The sequence below is a fragment of the Camelus ferus genome, chromosome 22 (assembly GCF_009834535.1).
Source record: "Camelus ferus isolate YT-003-E chromosome 22, BCGSAC_Cfer_1.0, whole genome shotgun sequence".
NCBI classification, from domain to species: Eukaryota; Metazoa; Chordata; class Mammalia; order Artiodactyla; family Camelidae; genus Camelus; species Camelus ferus.
The window spans coordinates 3,508,904-3,527,007 of NC_045717.1; the positions used below are offsets into that span (position 1 = coordinate 3,508,904).

At 50.1% G+C, this 18,104-nt stretch overlaps 1 long non-coding RNA gene across 1 annotated transcript; it reads right to left on the bottom strand.

Annotated features, from left to right (window-relative positions):
- Positions 1 to 1,440: 1,440 nt before the first annotated feature.
- LOC116659113 lies at positions 1,441 to 8,536 on the bottom strand. Its single transcript, XR_004314420.1, has 3 exons — positions 8,411 to 8,536; positions 6,208 to 6,357; positions 1,441 to 2,032 (listed from the first exon to the last, which is right to left on the bottom strand). It is a non-coding gene; the product is annotated as an uncharacterized LOC116659113 (long non-coding RNA).
- Positions 8,537 to 18,104: the final 9,568 nt, after the last annotated feature.

Genomic DNA, 18,104 nt, shown 5'->3' on the forward strand with positions numbered 1-18,104 from the left:
TTGTCTTCTATGTTACATCCACAGTCATTGAAATCCCATCAGACAATGTTATAATTTTTGTTTTCAACCATCAGACATATTTTAAAGAGTTCAATGGGAAAATCAAGAGGAGAAAAATCGTCTATAATATATATCCAAATATTTACCATTCCTGCTACTCTTCTTCCTTATTCCTGTTTCAAGTTTCTTTCTGCTCTTATCACTCTTCTGTTGAAGATCTTCCTTTAGCAATCTTGTAGGGTGGGTTTCCTGGCAACAAATTCTCCTCTTAGCGTTCCTACATCTGAAAAATACCTTTATTTTACCTTCATTCCTGAAGGATATTTTCCGTTAAGAATTCTGAGTTGAGAGCTCTTTTCTTTCAAAAAAAAAATGTTGTTCCACTTCCTTCTGGCCTTTGTGGTTTCCAATGAGAAATCTGCAGTCATTTGCACTATTGTTTCCCTTTAGGTAATATGTCATTTTCTCTGGTTGCTTTCAAGATTTTTTTCTTTGTCTTTAGTTTTCAGAAGTTTGATTATGATATGTCTGGGCATAGCTTTCTTTGTATTTATTCTGTTTTCGATTCACTGAGCTTCTTAAATTTGTGTGTTTATATTTTTCACTACATTTGGAAAATTTCCATCATTATTTCTTCAAATATTTTTTTTCTGGACCCCCCTCTATTTCTCTTCTCCTTCCAAGACTCTGATGACATGAATGTTGGACATTTTGGCATTGTCCCACAGGTCCCTGAGGGTCTATTCAAATTTTTCCAATCTTTTTTCAGATTACATGACTTTCTATTAGTTTATCTTCAAGTTCACTGTTTCCTCTATCATTCCTATTATGCTATTGAGCCAAAGCAGTACTGTTTTAAATTTCAGTTATCATATTTTTCAAATCTAAATTTCCATTTGGTTCTTATTGATACCTTCTATTTCTAGGCTGAGACTTTTTATCTTTCCGTTCATTTCAAGAGTGTTTGCCCTTATATATTGGACCATTTTTATAATAACTGCTGTGAAGTCTTTGACAGCTCAGTAAAGTCATCTCAGCATCCGCATCTGTTGATTGTCTTTTCCCAGATGAGTTGAGGTGTTCATGGTTCTTCCCATACAGAGTAAGTTTATATTCTTCCACTAGCAGGCAATTGACCCAGCTGGGTCCAGGTCACAAGTTCCCACCAGCCTCCTGTGGGTTGTGGTCCCAATGTCAGTGCAATTTTCAAATCTTTTTGCAGTGCTATTTGGATTTGGCCCATATGTGCACCTCCCCATGGTCGGTCTGGGATTTGGGCAGTGCTCTGTCCTCATTCAGTTGTCATGCTGCTTAGGATCAGACCATGTACAGTTTGGGGGTGAGCCTACGATTGCATAAACCAGTTTAAGGGGCTGCTTTTCCCAGCTTCTCCCTTTCTGTGATCTCCCCTGGACTTTCCAGTTCACAGAGGTTCCCCTTTTCCAGCCCCCAGGCCAGAGGCTGGAGCTCTGTTTACTTCTCCTCCCATGTGCTTCCTATAAGTGCTAGTGTGGAGCACGAGGGGCTTACCCACCTTCAGGGACCATGGCTCCTCCCACTGGAGTTTTAGGTTGTGCCAGCCCACCCTGCTATAGCTGCCACTGCCATCACAGTGAACTATTGGAGGCTGGGGTGCGAGAGCATGGAGAAAGGGGGGAAAGAAAAAAAAAAAAAGAAAAACAGAAAACTTCTGCACTCTTACAACCTTGTCTTGGTCCTTAAGCCAGAATCAGAGGGCTTCCTGGAATTCTCTTTATAGATGCTAATATCCACTTCAAGGTTTCAGGCTGCATTGAATTCAGCCCAGGAGATACTGGAGCAGGGGTAGGGGGGATAGCAAACTTACCATCGACTTGGTGTTACTTTGATATCTGGTCTTCCTTTAAGACACCATAATGTCTGTAAAGCCCTTTATCTTGGGACCCAGCACATAGCAAGTTCTCAAGAAGTGATAGTTCGATATCATTATTACCACTTCTTTTGTTGCAGGCAGAAGAGACTTCAAATCCATGCATTCCATCCAGGTTTTAAGCTACATTCAGTAGGGGAGACAGGAACAGTGTGTTTGCCTCATCTTAACTTGGAACTGGAAACTCCCAGTAATTTTTTTAAAAGACATTAATACATGCAAGCATACAGAAGTGGTGTGGAGCTAAAGCCATCATTTCGTGAGCGCCTCTTAGGTCAGGCACACGACAGCTTTATGCTCTCAGTCTTAGGCAGCTCAAGTTTTGAACCCAGCTGTCCCTCTTTCCAGCTGTGTGATGCTGGGCAAGAATCCACACATATATGATCCTCAGGTTCCTTGCAGGTAAAACAGGGACAATCGCAGGAGCGTGACGAAGATGATGCAATAATATATATAAAGTTATTTATCTCCAGACCCAGCACATAGTTAGTGCTCAAGAAATGGTGACAGCTCTTGGTGTGATTATCACCACCTGGGGTTGCAAGTCACAGAGATGGACTTTACCTAAATTAAGCAAAAGGGGCTTAATTTGGGGCTCCCAGAATCCACAGGAGCTGACGGGGACCAGGTCTAGGGGAACCAGTGACTTCAAGCTGGGTTGAAGTTCAGTTAAGTTCAGTGTGTCCCACAGGGTGCCATCACCGCCCTCCCATGATGACCATGCTCCCTGGGGACACTTCCAGAGGGAAATGGGACTAATAAGCAAGACGTGTGCATTCTGGAAAGCTCTCCCCTCAAAAAAAAACAAAAAACAATAAACAAAAAACCTCTTCTCTTTTACTAGTTATAAGACCACAGGTAATTGACCTAACCTCTCTGCACCTCAGTTTTCTCATCTGTGAGACAAGGCTAATGATCATATGAACTGAAGATCTCATCCAATAACATCAGAAAAGGGTGATACCTCAGGGTCAGGCATAGTGCTCAGTTATAAAATATTATTATTATTACTACATGTGGCTGCTCTGTCAATCCTCACAACCACCTCTGGGTGTTACTGACCTTGCCCTCTGGGTGGAGAAAAGTACAGAGGTGCAGTGATTTGACCCAGGACGCAGGTGGGACTGTCTTTAAAGCAGGTTTGGTTCCTAACAATCTTACCTGTCGTCAAGGTGGGGTGGGTGGTTAGTGCATCGCTGATGTTGGGGCAGACCCCCAGTGTGTGCAGCTGATGTGAATGGCTGGCAGCCACGACAGGGACAGCATTTGGGAAAGGGGGTCTTGAAATGAGAGGAGTGTGGGAGACCCCTCCTTCTGGGGTCCTTGTACGTTGGAAGCAAGGTGCTCCCTGCAGAATGGGTTCACCTGCGTGTGCAAAGTGTGGCTACTCTCAGCACGTGCGTGTCCTGCTCTGTGCTTTTTCTCATGAAAAACATTGGGGATTTGGATGAGGCATCAGGATAAGAAACCTGTTTGAGAACCCACTCATGGTCTGGGGTCACAACAGGGTCCCCACAGGGTCTGAGGGTTGCGGAGATTGGCAGGAGGAGCCCTGAGCTGACTGGGCACACTGATCCCACCTGCAGGGCACAGCTCCGGCAGGGCAGGGGGGCCAGGGCTGGGCTGCCAGCAAGACAGAAAGGCTGAGTCAAGTGAAACAGGGACAGAGTGGCACCCACCGTGTGGTGGGAGGTGATGGGGCTGCAGATGGCATCTCGTTTTCTCTCCATGTTTTTTCCTCCACTTAAGAAAAAACTGTAACGAGACAGCCTATGGAATGGCATGATTGATTGTGTTGTTCTGGCCTTTGAGGGAAGAAGGAGGGGAAAAAATAAAATTATCGGACAGGGTCCTTTTAAGCAGCTGCTGCTTTAATTTATTTTTTTTTATATTTTGTCAATAGCTGTTGTTTTTTTCTTAAACAAGTGCTGTGCCTTATAAATGGATTTTGCTTGGGCAAAACAAACACAGTCATTTCATACTTCCTTCTAAAACTTAGTTAAAATGTGGTGAGTGGCTAAGATGGACACCAGGGGGACCAGCACTCAGAAGAGTGACAGGTGGCCTTCTAGGGACACACTGCCCGAGGCGGGGGCAAGGGGGTGGTGGGAGGGAACTTGGACCAGCAGCAGACCCGTGGCACAGATGACCGCCTCCTGGCCACACAGCTCAGGTCCCACGCCTGTTGAGGCTCCCTGTGCCCCCCTGGTGGGGACATTTTAAAAAACACAGATTGCAGCCCTCCCTTGAAGAATCTGATTCAGTGGGTCTGGAGTGGTCCCCAGATTGTGTGTTTTTTAAGCTCAGGTGATTGGGCAATAAATCTCAGCTCCTCAGCTTGACCTTGGAGCCACCCCTGGGAGACCTCCCTACCCACATCCCCGCCCCACCCCAAGTGCCCTGGACTCCTCTGGGTGCCCTCAGCCTCTGTCCCTCTGCTTCCTTGGCCTGCAGTTCAGACACCTTCTCAAATGGCATTCAATCTCCTAACACCGAGGGGGCATCACCCACCCGTTCACCCCTTCATTCAGCCGCACATTGAAAAAGTATTTATTCAGCACCTTTATATGCCAGGCACCCGGCTTGGCATCACGATGAGTAATACCCAGAGATACAGAGAAGAGAGTCCTCACCCCCCACCCCTCCCCCAACACAGGAAACAGCTGAAGGGGAGGGAGAGAGCGGAGGCTGAGCAGGGGCCTCAAACCCAGAAGTCCCCTGGGGTGGGGCAGGCGCCTAGGGGAGCAGAGGCAGGCAAGGCTGTGGCTTAGAGCCACGCAGGTCCTATCCAATCCCTCCACAACTCAACCTGGCCTTGTGGAAAGCAGCCCTGTATTGACAGTTTTGCAGGAGAAGGTAGAAATCCAGGTTTCTGCATGAAATCTCCTGGTTTTTTAAATGCAACTCTGGTTTTCTTTAAATCCACCCTCCGTGCATGCGAGCCACACAAAACCCGGTCTGCCTGCCCTGTGGCTGCCTGGCAGCTGGGTCTCCGCATCTCAAACCCTCTCGAAGCCCAACTCAGCCAGGCCTAGAGGGGCTGGGGGTGGAGTGGAGGGGCGGAGGAAGAAGGTCCCCCATTCAAAGGCCCCCCAGGGTGGGTGGTGCCTGGCCACATAGCCTGACCTGGAATCGAACTCATACCCCTGGGTCTCCAGCTCGGCCCAGCAGTCTCCCTGACCCCCACCCTGGTCCCCGCGCCAGAGCCGGCCCCCTCCCGCCAAGATGGGGCTCATTTCTCAGCCCGCAACGTCTCCCAGGAAGCACCGCTTCACCCCGGTCGCTCTGTGGACTTAAATAATAAATTACAGAAGAGAGAGGGAAATTAAACCATGCCGGGTGGGGAGATGGGGGCTGGAGGCTGAGATGGACAATCTGATGAGGATTCAGCGAAGTAAAAAGGGCGGAGTGGGCACCGGCCCTCTACCCGGAGCTGCAGGGGCGCCCAGGCTGGGTATCCCTGCCACCCCATCCCAGACCTGTCGACTGAAGCAGAGCTTCGTTGCAGCCTCCATCCCATCGAAACACTGAGTCCAGTTTGGTTCTGCAGTTACTTAGAGCAAGATGCAGCCCACTGCCAGGCGCCTCACCCCTCAGCACAGTACAAGCCTGGCTCACTCACGCTCTGCACCCAGGACGCCTCGGATTCCTCCCCCTGGGAGTCCATCCTGACCAGCAGAAGTGAAGGTGCCCTTCTCCCGGGGTGAAGGCCTGGTCCTGTGTGGAGTTTGGGGACCCCAGGGCAGTGGGACTGTTCCTCACTTCTGAGGGGAGGCCTGGGGAACATCAAGGCCCACAGAGACACCCACCCCTTCCCAGCCAGCAAGACAGAAGAAATTCCTTTCAGAGGGGTTGATACAGACAGGCTTGGGGCAGGTCAGAGGGTCCCCATTGCTCCATTGTCTTGGAGTAAGATGGTCACCAGAGTGGCCCTGAACTGTGCCGAAGGACCTCAGTGGCCCTGAAGGGGCAGGGGATGGACCCTGGACCAGGCAGGACTGGGGACCTCAGTGGGGCCAGTGTGGAGGAGCGGAGAACCCTGAGAATGTGGACCCAGCATGGACACTGGCCCAGATGTCCAGGAGCTCCGCTCCCACCAAGGCCCCACCCTTTGTGGGCCCCGCCCCCACTTTGGTTTCAACTCTAACCCTAGTGAGAAGGGGAGGACCTGCAAGTTACCTAGGAGACTCAGGGATGACCCAAAACACCTCAAAATGACCACATTTATCCCAAGTTTACTATAGTGGGGGCCAAGATTAAACCCAGTTTTAGAAGACCTGAGACCCATTTTTACACACCTGGGTTTGTAACCTGTAGATTCTGCCCAGCACCTGGCACGGAGTTCTCAGAGGCATCTGGTCCCGGCCATGGGCTCTGTGTGCCAGGCTCCATCCTGGGACTGGCGATGCGGCAGTGAGCACAGCTGAGTCCCAGCCTGTGGGTGCTGGCTGGTGTTGGAGGAGGAGGCGGGCAATACAAAAGGGGAAGTAATGTGTTCATTTCTGATGGTGGTAAAAGTGCTGGCAAGAACAGTAGCGCAGGACCCTGTGACCAAGCCTCGGGGGTGCTCTGGGGGGACCCAGGGCTGAGTCTCAAATGAGGAGAAGGAACTGAAGCGAAGGTCAGTGGAGAAGGCTCTCCAGGCAGAGGGGACGGCAGGTGCAAGGGCCTGGAGGTGGGACCAGGCTCACAGGAGCGCAGTGAGGCAGGGCCCGGCCGGCTGCAGCGTGGTGCGCGCAGGGGCAGTGGGCCCCGGAAGGCAGGGGGGGTCCGGGGTGGGAGGAGGTGAAGGAAGGAAGAGATCTGATCTGATTTACTTCTTTTAAAGGATAGCTGAGTGACAGGGGACAATCTGCAGTGAAGCACAGTTCAGGCTGCTCTAGGGTCCCCGATCCCCTTGGACGCCGCCTGACTTGGCATACGTGCCAGCCCCGTGGCCTCACCAGCGCCCCCTGCAGCCCGCAGCCTATTCCACTGGCTCACCTCCACAAAGACTATCCCTCAGCAAAACACAGCAAACAGTCCAGGAACTAAATTTGCTGGAAACAAAACATTTCCAACAATCATTCTTGGTTTGTTTTCTCTCTTCTCAGTTTCCCTCCACATAATATTTCCTCTTGTCCCTTTACCGTTCCGAGTCCTTCCTTCCCTCCCTCGATTTGCCTTTCCTTGTCTTCTCCCCATTCTCTCCGCACTGCTTCCCCCTCCCCCACACTCAACACTTGTGCTCTCTCTCCAGGGACCGAAAGAGCCCGTCTTCCGCATATGCTGCGTGCTAGGCACATCCGTGTGTGGTATCTGTGACACTTGTCACAGGACTCTCTCATCTGCAAGTTGCAGAAACCCGAACCACGTTGGTCTGGAAGGGAAGGGCTTATGAAGCTGGAAAGTCCATGGGAAGATCTCACTTCAGGCATAGCTGGACCCAGGGGCGCAAACCATGCTTCTGGGACTTTGCTATGGACTGAATGTTTGTGTCCTTCCAAAATTTGTATGTTAAAGACCCAAACCCCAGTGTGACTGTATTTGAAAATACGGCCTTTATGGAGGTAATCAAGGTGAAAGGAGGTCATAAAGAGGGGGTTCTGATCCCATAGGATTGGTATCCTTATAAGAAGAAGCGAGAGCGTGCAGGCTGTCCCTCCTCTTCCCCACCCCCCAATCACCACCTTCCCCTCCCCCTGCCCCCCTCCCCCCAACACTGCCACAGGGAGAAGGTGGCCATCTGCAAGCCAAGAGAAGGGGCCTCAGAATGAAACTGGCTTTGTCAGCATCTTGATCATGGACTTCTTGGCCTCCAGTTCTGTGACAAATATCTGGTGTTTAAGTCACAGTCTGTGCATTTTGTTACACAGCTGAGCTGACTGAGACAGACTGCATTTCTTTCATCTTTCAGCTGTGCTTTCCTCTGAGTTGCAGTCATTCTCCCCCAAACCTCCCTCCTCATGGAGGCCCCACAGCAGCTCCAAGCTGCATACTCACTGCTCACCACCCCGAGAGAGCCAGCTTCTCTTTGCTAATAGTTCCAACAAAGGTGTCAGAATACAGTCTTGTTGGTTGGGTCCCGATCGCATCCCCAAGCCCGAAGCCAGAGGCCAGGGTCAGGCCTGCCTGAGCTACTGGGAGATAAGATTTTCCCAAATGAGAAGCATTTTGTGGGTCTGGAGGCTCAGAGAGCTCAGGGACTTACCCGGGACCCTGGAGCTGATCTGGGCTCCAAAGTCTGTGGATCCACCCCTCTCCCCCGCCTTACCCCACCCCACCCCCACCCCATGTCTACACAAGGATGCTCCCCTCTGTCCAGGCAGCCTCCTCCAGGCCTCACCTCTCCTCTGACCATCAGCTCCCCCAGCTCCCCTGCCTGCCTCCTTCCTCCCTCCTCACTCATCACTGGCTCCTGTTGTGACCCCCCCCAGTCCTGAGTTAAGCTGTGGGTTGTGGGCATGACTATTCAGGCCACTGACCCAAGTGTGCCAAAACCACAGCCTTATATCCTATTACCTGTATTCTTCTTTATTTCCCACCTCCATTTCCTGCCCAGCAGCAGAGAATAAGTCTCGATCAGTTCGGCGGTTAGTGTTTAGACGCAGTAGATTCAGGGCTCCCCCTCCTCCATCTCTTTTTCCCGCAGATTCAGCGAACGTGGGTGGTATCACAACATGGCTGGGGAGGGGACAGATTGGTCAGAGGTTGGTGTCTGTCCTGCTGACACCCCCCAAGACATGCACAGGGACATCTGGTTCTTGGCTGTATTCTCCCTTCAGTGTTGGCAGCCGATGAGGTGTCTGTGTCCCCATCTGGTCCCTGCTTGTAAAGGCCAGGACAGTTTTGATGGTGGCCTTTCCTCGTCACAACCGGGAAGCCCCTCCAGGCTCTCCTGGAAAACCTGGCTGCTCCCCCAGTGCTCTGGGACTGGGAAGATCCCTGGGCTGTCTCAGGTCCTCGCCGTGAGCCACCTCTCACCTCCTGTCTACTGTCACCACAGCTCATCTGGGTACAAAGTACCTGGAGACCTTGGCCAGCCAGGAAACCAGGCTCAGGTTTCCCTTGCAATCAATTCAATTACCACCCTGGGGGGTGCTAGTCCTTCAAAGCTGCCCTTCCCTGGGGATCTGCATACCCCCTGGTCCCACCATGCACAGAAGAGCCCCAGCAGGGCCAGCTCACTCATTTCATTCCTTACACTCTCTCTTCCCCAGCCAGACAGAATCATTAACCTCATCTGTCGGTGGCGAAGGCTGAAAATGCACCGGGCAGACAGTGTTCCAAATTTACTGTTTATGATGGGACCTAGGCCTCTGGGAGCTCAAAAGCTAAGATTTAACTACTTTTGTTTCTCTGCTGCTCTGAATAGCCAGCATCCCTCGGGTAAAGAGGGCATTGCAGGCATCACCAGGGGAAGACGTCACAGTGTCACCCAACCCGGGCTGGCTGGGGTCAAGCCACAACCCTGGGGGAGACAAAGCCATCTCTGGTGACACTCTGTGCTGAGAGCCACACAGCGGGGTGGGGGCAGCTAAAGAGGTGGGTCCCCCTGGGGACAGGCCCATCAAGGCTGCAAGACACCCAGTAGGGAGCTCCTGGCATAGGCCAGGAAAGCTGCCCTGTCTGCCAGCTAGAGGCCAAGTGGCCCAGGGCTGGTATCCGGGCTGAAGGAGCCCATCAGTCTGGGCTGGGGCTGCGCCACTTGGCTTCTCTGTATTTATACCTTCGCTAAATCCCAGCACTAGCAAAGCTGTGCTCAGCGGACCTGAGAGAAAGGTGACTCATGTCAGAGCCAGGACATAAAAGGGGCAGCCCTTGCCACTGAACCCTGACAGGTGGGAGGTGGGAATCAGAGGGAGAGACCTCCCCGCCCCCAGGGAGAGAGGGGGACTGAAGACACAGTGGTCCAGGTTTAATCCATGGAAGTAGGGGCCCCTCATAGGGGATCCCAACTCAGAGGAAGGATCACAGACTCCAGATAGCGGGCTCATTTGCTCCATCATGTCAGGGGTGTCACCGGGCCCCTCAGCACAGGTTCCTGGACCCTGAGCCATGTGAAAGTACTGACGGCATCAGTATCTTTTGGTTCCAAGTGGATAAAGCCCCACTGACTGTCAGACTCAAGAGGAAATATGCTGACTCATAGCTGAAAGTCAAGAGATGGCCAGGCTGGTCACTGAGAGCCTCTGTAAAGGTTCACTTTATGTCAGCTTGACTGGTCCAGGGGGCCCAGATATTCAGTCAAACATTATTCTGGGTGCGTCTGTGAGGGTGTTTCTGGATGAATGCACATTTAAATCAGTAGACTTGGTAAAGCAGATTGCCCTCCCCAGTGTGGGTGGGCCTCATCCAATCAGTTGATGACTTGAAAAGAAAAAGTCAGTCCCTCCCCTGAGGAAGAGAGAATTCCACATGTCTGACTGCTTTTGCATTGGGACACCAGCTCTTTTCTGCCTGAAGCCTTGAACTGAAATACCAGCTCCTCCTGGGTCTTAAGCCTGCCAGCCTTTGACTACAGGAACTCCACCATCCACTCTCCTGGGTCTCAGCCCACACCCATGGGCCTGAATTGTCTCCTACACTCCCCTGGACCCTCCAGTCTCTTTCAGGGAGCCAGGGTCCCTGGAAGGCCCTTCCATGCCCATGCTGCCCACACCCTGCCCTGTGTTTGTGCCATCCACAGACTCCATCTTTGCCTTAGCTGTCCTCCTTGGCCCTGCTGACCAGCTGCCCTGCCAGCCACATACTCTGATTCCAGTCCTTACCCACCTCCGGCCCTTGCTTTCAGACCCACCATCATGTCCAGGATCGTGCCTGCTGGCCCTTGGCCTGCCTCACAGGAATCCTGCCCCCCACCTTGCAGGGTCACACCTGGAGCTCTAGAGTCACCCTCCTCCCTTCCACTCTGATGCCCTGTCCACCCGGTCCTTTGCTGCTCCCCTCTCGGCCACCCACTTCCAGCCCAAGACATGACCCTCTGCGTACTTTCACTCATGGTCACCTGGGAGGTGACTGCCAGCGGTGGGGGATGCTGGAGGCTGCTGGAGGCAGTTGGCTGGAGCCCCACAGTGGAGACACTTTGGGCAGCAATCGGGCAGCATCCCATCCATCTGAAAATACACACCCCTCCCCCGCCGATGAGTTCACTGCTCACCTGCCCTCAAGAAATGGGCCCGGGTGCCAGGATCCTTGCAGTTTGGTTTGTAATTGTGAAAAGCTGGAAGCCACCCAAGTGTTCATTAATGGGACACTGGGTGGCTAAAAGGCAGGCTAGTCATGGAAGCGAGAGCCACCTGGCAGTTCTAAGAAAGATCGAGACCCACGTGGGTCTATGCACCTGGAGCTTGAAAACACATTGCATGCAAAAACCAAGAAGCTGCATGGTACAGTACGATACCAATTAAGGAAGAGGGGAAAAGAGTGCTATCTCTTTTAAGGTATCTTTGTATATTTGTAAAATCAAGAGGGAAAAAAGAAATCCTTAGTAGTTGCCTCTGGGGAAGGGGAGGAAGGGCTGGGGCTGGTAGTCACAAGGGACTTCACCTGGAATGTTCTGATTTTTTCAAATGGAGAATAGATCCTTGTATGACATGTGTAATTTATCATAACTGAAAAGAGACAAAGAATTCCAGCAACTGGACCACATGCCCCCTGTGCCAGCCTGTCTCCTGGCTCCCCGCCCACCCCCGCCCCTCAGGCCTTCGCCTCTCACTGGACCCGGAGCTGGAGGCTGTTAGATCTTGCATTTAAAACTCCTCACCCGCGCCCGCACTGGGGAGTTTCTTACTCCCTTTCAAATGTAACTGTCTGTCACCAGTAATAGTCTTTTTCGATTTCATTTCCTTCAGCTCCTGCCAGCCACTTGGAGAGCCGCCTTCCCAGCCTTGCTGCCCACCCCCACCGCCCCAGCCCCAAGTCAGGGGAAAAAAATACATTTTTTGCCTTTACTATGATGTATGCGATCCCATAAAATAGTGAAACAGATATGAAAGGTTGAGAGAAGGTAGATAAATGGCTCCTATTATTCTACCAATCAAATGAAATACCTCTCCACGTCCTCATTTGAATGATAATAAAACTCGGAGAGGCTGCTGGTTCGCTGTTGTCACCGCTGCCAGCAGCTCGAGCCACGGAGCCACAGGCCAAGGTAACCTTGGGGTGTCCTCTGCGGCCGGCAGGGAACTGCAGCCCACCCCCTTCCCTGTCTCCTCGCCTCTCCCCCTACCCCAGGGCTCCCCCTGCTCCCACTCCCATTCTCCTTCCCCTGCCCTGCCACTCACTCCCAGCTCACCCACTGGACAGTTTTGCGTCTTTCTGCCCAGCCCCCAGCTCCCTCTAAGGCCCAGAATAAAACACTGGTGTCCCCTGGGTAGGCCCTTTCTCTCTGCCACAACCTCTCGCCACCTACTCAGGCTTCCCACCCACATCTCCCCTGAGAGCCCCTGACCCCCTGTCTAGGCTGAGCACTCGTCCCGGGCACTTGCCACACGCCTCAGTGATGATGTCTTGTTCTCTCTAGTCCAGGGCACATCTGTCTCCACTGTTCGACTCAATCGCGGGAGGCAGGGGCCACGTGGGACTGGCTTTGCAGCGCCCTCTCGGCCTGAGCATGTGCACAGAGTTGCATTAATTCCACCTGCATTTACCAAACACACATGCAACCCCTCCCAGGTTTGGATGCCCGTCGGTGAAGAAACAGGTGGGAAGCCACGCTGTAGGTGGGAGCAGTGGGGGGCAAGGTCACCTCCCCTTCTGAGCCCTGCTATGCCAAAGCCCTCCCTGCTTACAGTTCACTTCCCAAGCACTTGTGGTGCCTCCTGAGTCCTTTCCTGACAACCAGGGTACACTGGTGGATTTTGTCTTCCCTGAGATTCCCCCGCTTTGCAGGGAGCAGCACCTGAGGGCTCAGCCTTCTCCACGACAGGCAGTCCTGGCGGGCTGACGATCACGATGCCTCGCACCCTGGTGGGTACTGACGCAGGCAGTGAGGCCAGGCACACCCTTCTCTGCAATTTTGATGCTTCAGCAGAATTTTTCATTCTGATGGCTGCTCCCTGAAGAGACTTCAAGTTCTCACTACTTAGATCCCTGGTGCTACCCTGATTTCTGCCCTTTCCTTCCAAATCCCCTCGCTCAAGGTAGCCAAGGTCAGTTTCTGTCCCAAAGACTGACACTAGACAGTGCCCAGAGCTGACCTCCAGGGCACTGGGACTTTGTCATCTCTCCCAACTGCGACATCTCGTCTGTTCCCTCTTAGGGTAGGGGCCTGAGCCATCTCCTCACCCTGTCTCCCCAGCACCAGGGACAGCGCCTGCCCACAGGAGGTGGTTGATGACACTGAAGGAAACAAGGGTAGGGATTTAGAGATGTTGCCCATTTTAGAGATAAGGACGATGAGCCCCAGAGGGAGAGCGACACATCAGGACCCAAATCTGCATCTTCTCTCCCCAAGCCTGGGACCCTTCCGTCTGCACTGGTTGCTCCCAGATACCAAACACTCCCTCTCCTGGGTTTCCTCAAACCAAGGAACATCCAGAGGGAGAGTCTCCTGAGAGAGGAGTCTGCACTGAGGCCGTGGGTCCACAAGAGAGGGGAACAGCCAGCACAGTATGCAGGGCTAACTGACTGCAAACACCAGAAAGCTCCCGGGTTGCACTGAGAGGTTGTCAGGCAGCTACTGAATCAACAGCAGGGCGAATACTCAGGCCTGGGAAGTGCTGGGATCGAGTGGTGCTCAGAGCCTGCTCGGGCCACTTCTCAGTCCCTGTGTCAGATCTCCCTCTGCCTGAGACTTAAAGCCCTGAGACATGAAAAGATGCTCAATATTGCTAATTATTAGAGAAATCAAAATCAAAACGGCAAGGAGGTATCACTTCACACCAGCCAGAGTGGCCATCATTAAAAAGTCTACAGATAATAAATGCTGGAGAGGCTGTGGAGAAAAAGAAACCCTCCTACACTGTTGGTTGGAATGCAAATTGGTGCAGCCACTATGGAGAACAGTACGGAGATTCCTTAAAACACTAAAAGTAGAGTTACCATATGATCCAGCAATCCTACTCCTGGGCACGTATTTGGAGAAAACTCTAATCTGAAAAGACATATGCACCCCAATGTTCATATCAGCACTATTTACAATAGCCAAGACATGTAAGTCACCTAAATGTCCATCAACAGATGAATGGATAAAGAAGGTGTGGTACTTATACACAGTGGAATAATACTCAGCCATAAAAAAGAATGAAATCATGCCCATTTGCAGCAATGTGGATGGACCTAGAGATGATCATATTAAGTGAAGTAAGTTGGATAGAGAAAGACAAATATCGTGTGATATCACTTATATGTGGAATCTAAAAAAATGATACAAATCTTATTTACAAACCAAAAATAGACTCACGGACATAGAAAATAAACTATAGTTACCAAAGGAGAAAGGGAGGGGGAGGGATAAACTAGGAGTTTGGGATTAACAGATATCCATTACTATATATAAAATAGATAAATAACAAGGACCTACTGTCTAGCACAGGGAACTATATTCAATTTCTTGTAAGAACATATAATGGAAAAGAATCTGAAAAAAATATTTTCTGTATAGCTGAATCACTTTGCTGTATACTTGAGACTAACATTGTAAATCAACTACACTTCAATAAAAAACTAAATAAATAAACAAATAAATAAAACAATTTTTTTTTTTAAAAAGCCTTGGGACAGAGATGGGCATGTGACCCTCCTTTGGCCAGAGTACGGCCTTGATGGACGGTCCCCACTAGGCTCATGTAATAAAGGGGGAGGGTCCCCAAGAGAGAGCCAGAGCTGTTACTTGCAGCAAGAGGAGCGGACTCAGGCAGCTGAAGTCCCACAAACCAATAAGCCAGGATACCCAGACTCTGAATTCCTGGTGCCTGCTTGGCTTGGCCTCCCAAGTGTTGCTTTGGGCCTGGCCCAATCACTCAGACTCCTAGCAGGGTTAAGATCACAGACTCAGAGAGCACAGTGCTCCTTGGAAGGGACTGAGACTGCACACTTTGCAGCTGAGGAACCCAAGGAGACACCGTGACGGAGCCAGCATCCTTCCCACCCCAGTGGGGGGTTCAACCCTGGCCAGGGACCCTCAAGTCTCCACCAGGGAGGAGGCAGCGCGGCTGTGTGACCCATCAAACTCTGAGCTCCCATCTCCTCATGTAGACAGGAAGCTGCTTCGAAGGGCTATTGTAAGGATTAAACAAATATGAAATTTATGTGCTCATATGAAAATGCTTAGAATGGAAATGAAAACAGATGTCCCCACAAAGACTTGCACATGAAAGTTCACGGCAGCTTTGTTTATGATCGCCAAAAGCTGAAAAGAATCCAGATGCTTCATCAACTGGTGAATGAATCAGGAAAACTGTGTACCCACACATGGAATACTACTCAGCAGCGAAAGGGACAAACTGGAAATACGCACAATGATGTGCATGCATCTCAAGAGCATTATGCTACGTGGTACAGCTAGGCTCAAAAGACTGCGTCCACGGGGTCCCATACACATCGGTTCTCATTACCTGCACCACGTACATTCACGACACTTCGTCACGACAGACACTGAATTTCTGAATCTGAACCATCACTCCTGGGGGAATACGCACCGGGTCAGATTCCTGCAAACCTCTGGTCACATTTTCATCAACCAATCAATACAAAATCTTGTTGTGTGTGTGTTTCTGTTTAGAGAAAGACAACTTATTTAATATCCATAGTGGAGTCATTAACATTGAATGCACGGCCAGAGGCACTGTAACTCTTGTCTGAAAGAAGCTTATCTTGTTTGATTTTCTCCATCAGAAAAATCATGGCTTTCTTATGCTGAGAAACACTAGACCGCACTTCAGCACTTCGCTTTGGGGCCATTTTAAACAGCAAAACCACCACCACCACCACCAACAGCAACAAAAAAAAACACAAAAAATGTGAACAACACGTCACTAAATAGCCTGCAAAGAGGACACTTGTTTGAGCTGAATAGGAGCTGAAGTCAGGGACAAAGCCTCTCCTCGTTCAGCCTCAGCCAGGAATGTGCATCAGACAAATCAAAGTTTTCACCGCTCTGCACGTGTCCATGACTGCCCACAAAAATACCACAAGAGTGGATTTGGGGCTTACAAATAAATTTTAGCAAGTAGGTGAGTTCACAAATATGTGAGTTCTGCAAATACTGAGGAATGCTTGTACATGGGAAAATCTAACCTGCAGTGGCTGGAAGCAGATCGGTGGTTGTCCGGCAGGGGGAGGAGCACGCTGGTGGCAAAGGACCACCGGGCACCTTCTGGATGATGGAAACATTCTTTATCTTGACTGTGGTGGGGGTTACACAGGGGAATACATTTGGAAAACTCGTTGAAATACACACTTTAAATGGGTACATTTTATTGTTTGTAAATCATATCTCAATGAAGCTGAGTTGACAAATACAACTTACAAATGACATTGGATCACTCTTCCATTCCATTCTTGGGACCTTGGGGCCAGCCCCTCTTGGCACAGGATGAAGCACAGGATGAAGGAAGAGGCAGGGAGTGCTGACTTGGGCTCTACTGGGAGCTGTTTGCACCCCCGTATGCCTATGTATGACCCAGACCTTCAGCTTTTCCCACACAGACATTCTCATTCCCACTGCGTTAATCAGAACTCTTTGGGTTGCAGGTGACAGAAACTCAACTCAAACCAGCTTAGACAAAAAAAAAAAAAAAAGGAGAAGAGGGCTTATCTGCATAAGTCATTGGAAAGAGCAGGCAAGTTCTGTCATCAGACATGACTAGATCTAGGGCTAAAGTATGGTCACAGGCCAAGACCGGTCGCCCTCTCCTGACTCTGTTTCTCTGTGTCAGCGTCACTCTGGGACCACAAGCAGGAAGATGGCCATCAGCAGCCCCACAGCACCAGGGAGAGGGAGCTTCTCCAGGTCAGCAAATACTCAGGAGCAGGTGTCTTTTGCCCAACTCTCCACGGCCAAGGGGATGGAACACACTGACCGGTCAGGCCTGGGTCCTACTCCTACTCCCCTTGAAGAACATGGACCAAGGGTAGGGGAGATTTCTCCCCAAAAGATAACCCAGATGCCATTTCTAGAAGATGGAGGAAGAAATGGGGGACCAGGCAGAGATAGGAGGTAACCAACATCCAGTTTGCCTTGAGCCAGAGCGACTTTTCCTGGACACGTAGATACATCAAGAATGGAACCTGGCAGGGAATGAATAGGAAGTGGAAACTAAACTCAATGTTGTAGAACCCCATGAAAAGCAATGGGATGTTCCAGCTATGTGTCCCAAGGAGAAGAGTAGAAAGCTCTCCCGGGGCCCATGCCTCTTATCCCTGCAGCTCTCACAGGCTAGCCTTTGCTGCCCCAGCTTTCTGCCTTAAATGCTGAATCCACGTGCCATCTACTCCTCTTGCCACAGAGATTGTCAAGCATCTTGTCGCTGTTTGGAGACCAACACCAATTATTTTGAAAACTAAGTCTTTTCCTAGCATCTCAAGACTCTCTCATTCAGTTCCGGTCTCAGGGAAATATCACGCGTCTGTCTTTTTGGCAGGACCATGATGATGAAACTTCTTGAGCGCCGGTGAATTTTCTCAGATTCTTGCTATCAGAGGATTAGCTCTGCCTTTGCCAACTTCAAGAAACTTCTTTGAGGACACACTGAATTTTTCTTTACTTTAACAAACATTTATTAAATATTTGCTTATTGGAAGCAAGATGAAAGAGACAGTCCCTGCCCTTGTTTCTGTCTTTCTAACCTTTACACTTAATTTATTTTCTTGCATTATTGCATTGACTGGGATTCCACTGCAATGCCAATTGTTGCCATCTTTGTCTTATTCCTGCTACTAATGTATCAATTTTTTTTAATCTTTAAATTTTATCTTTAATTTGAGATGTTAGTTTATGTTGTACAAATTTTAGAAAATGTAAAGTATAAAAAATTACATATATAAATATTTAAAAAAATTTTTTTATTGATCTATAATCATTTTACAATGTTGTGTCAAATTCCAGTGTAGAGCACAATTTTTCAGTTATACATGAACATATATACTAATGTATCAATATTAAGTATAACATTTGTTCTATAAGTCTGGTAGATGCCCTTTATCAGATTACAGAAATTCCCCTTTATTTCTAGTTGCTTAAAAAATTATGATTTTACAAATCATTGTAAAT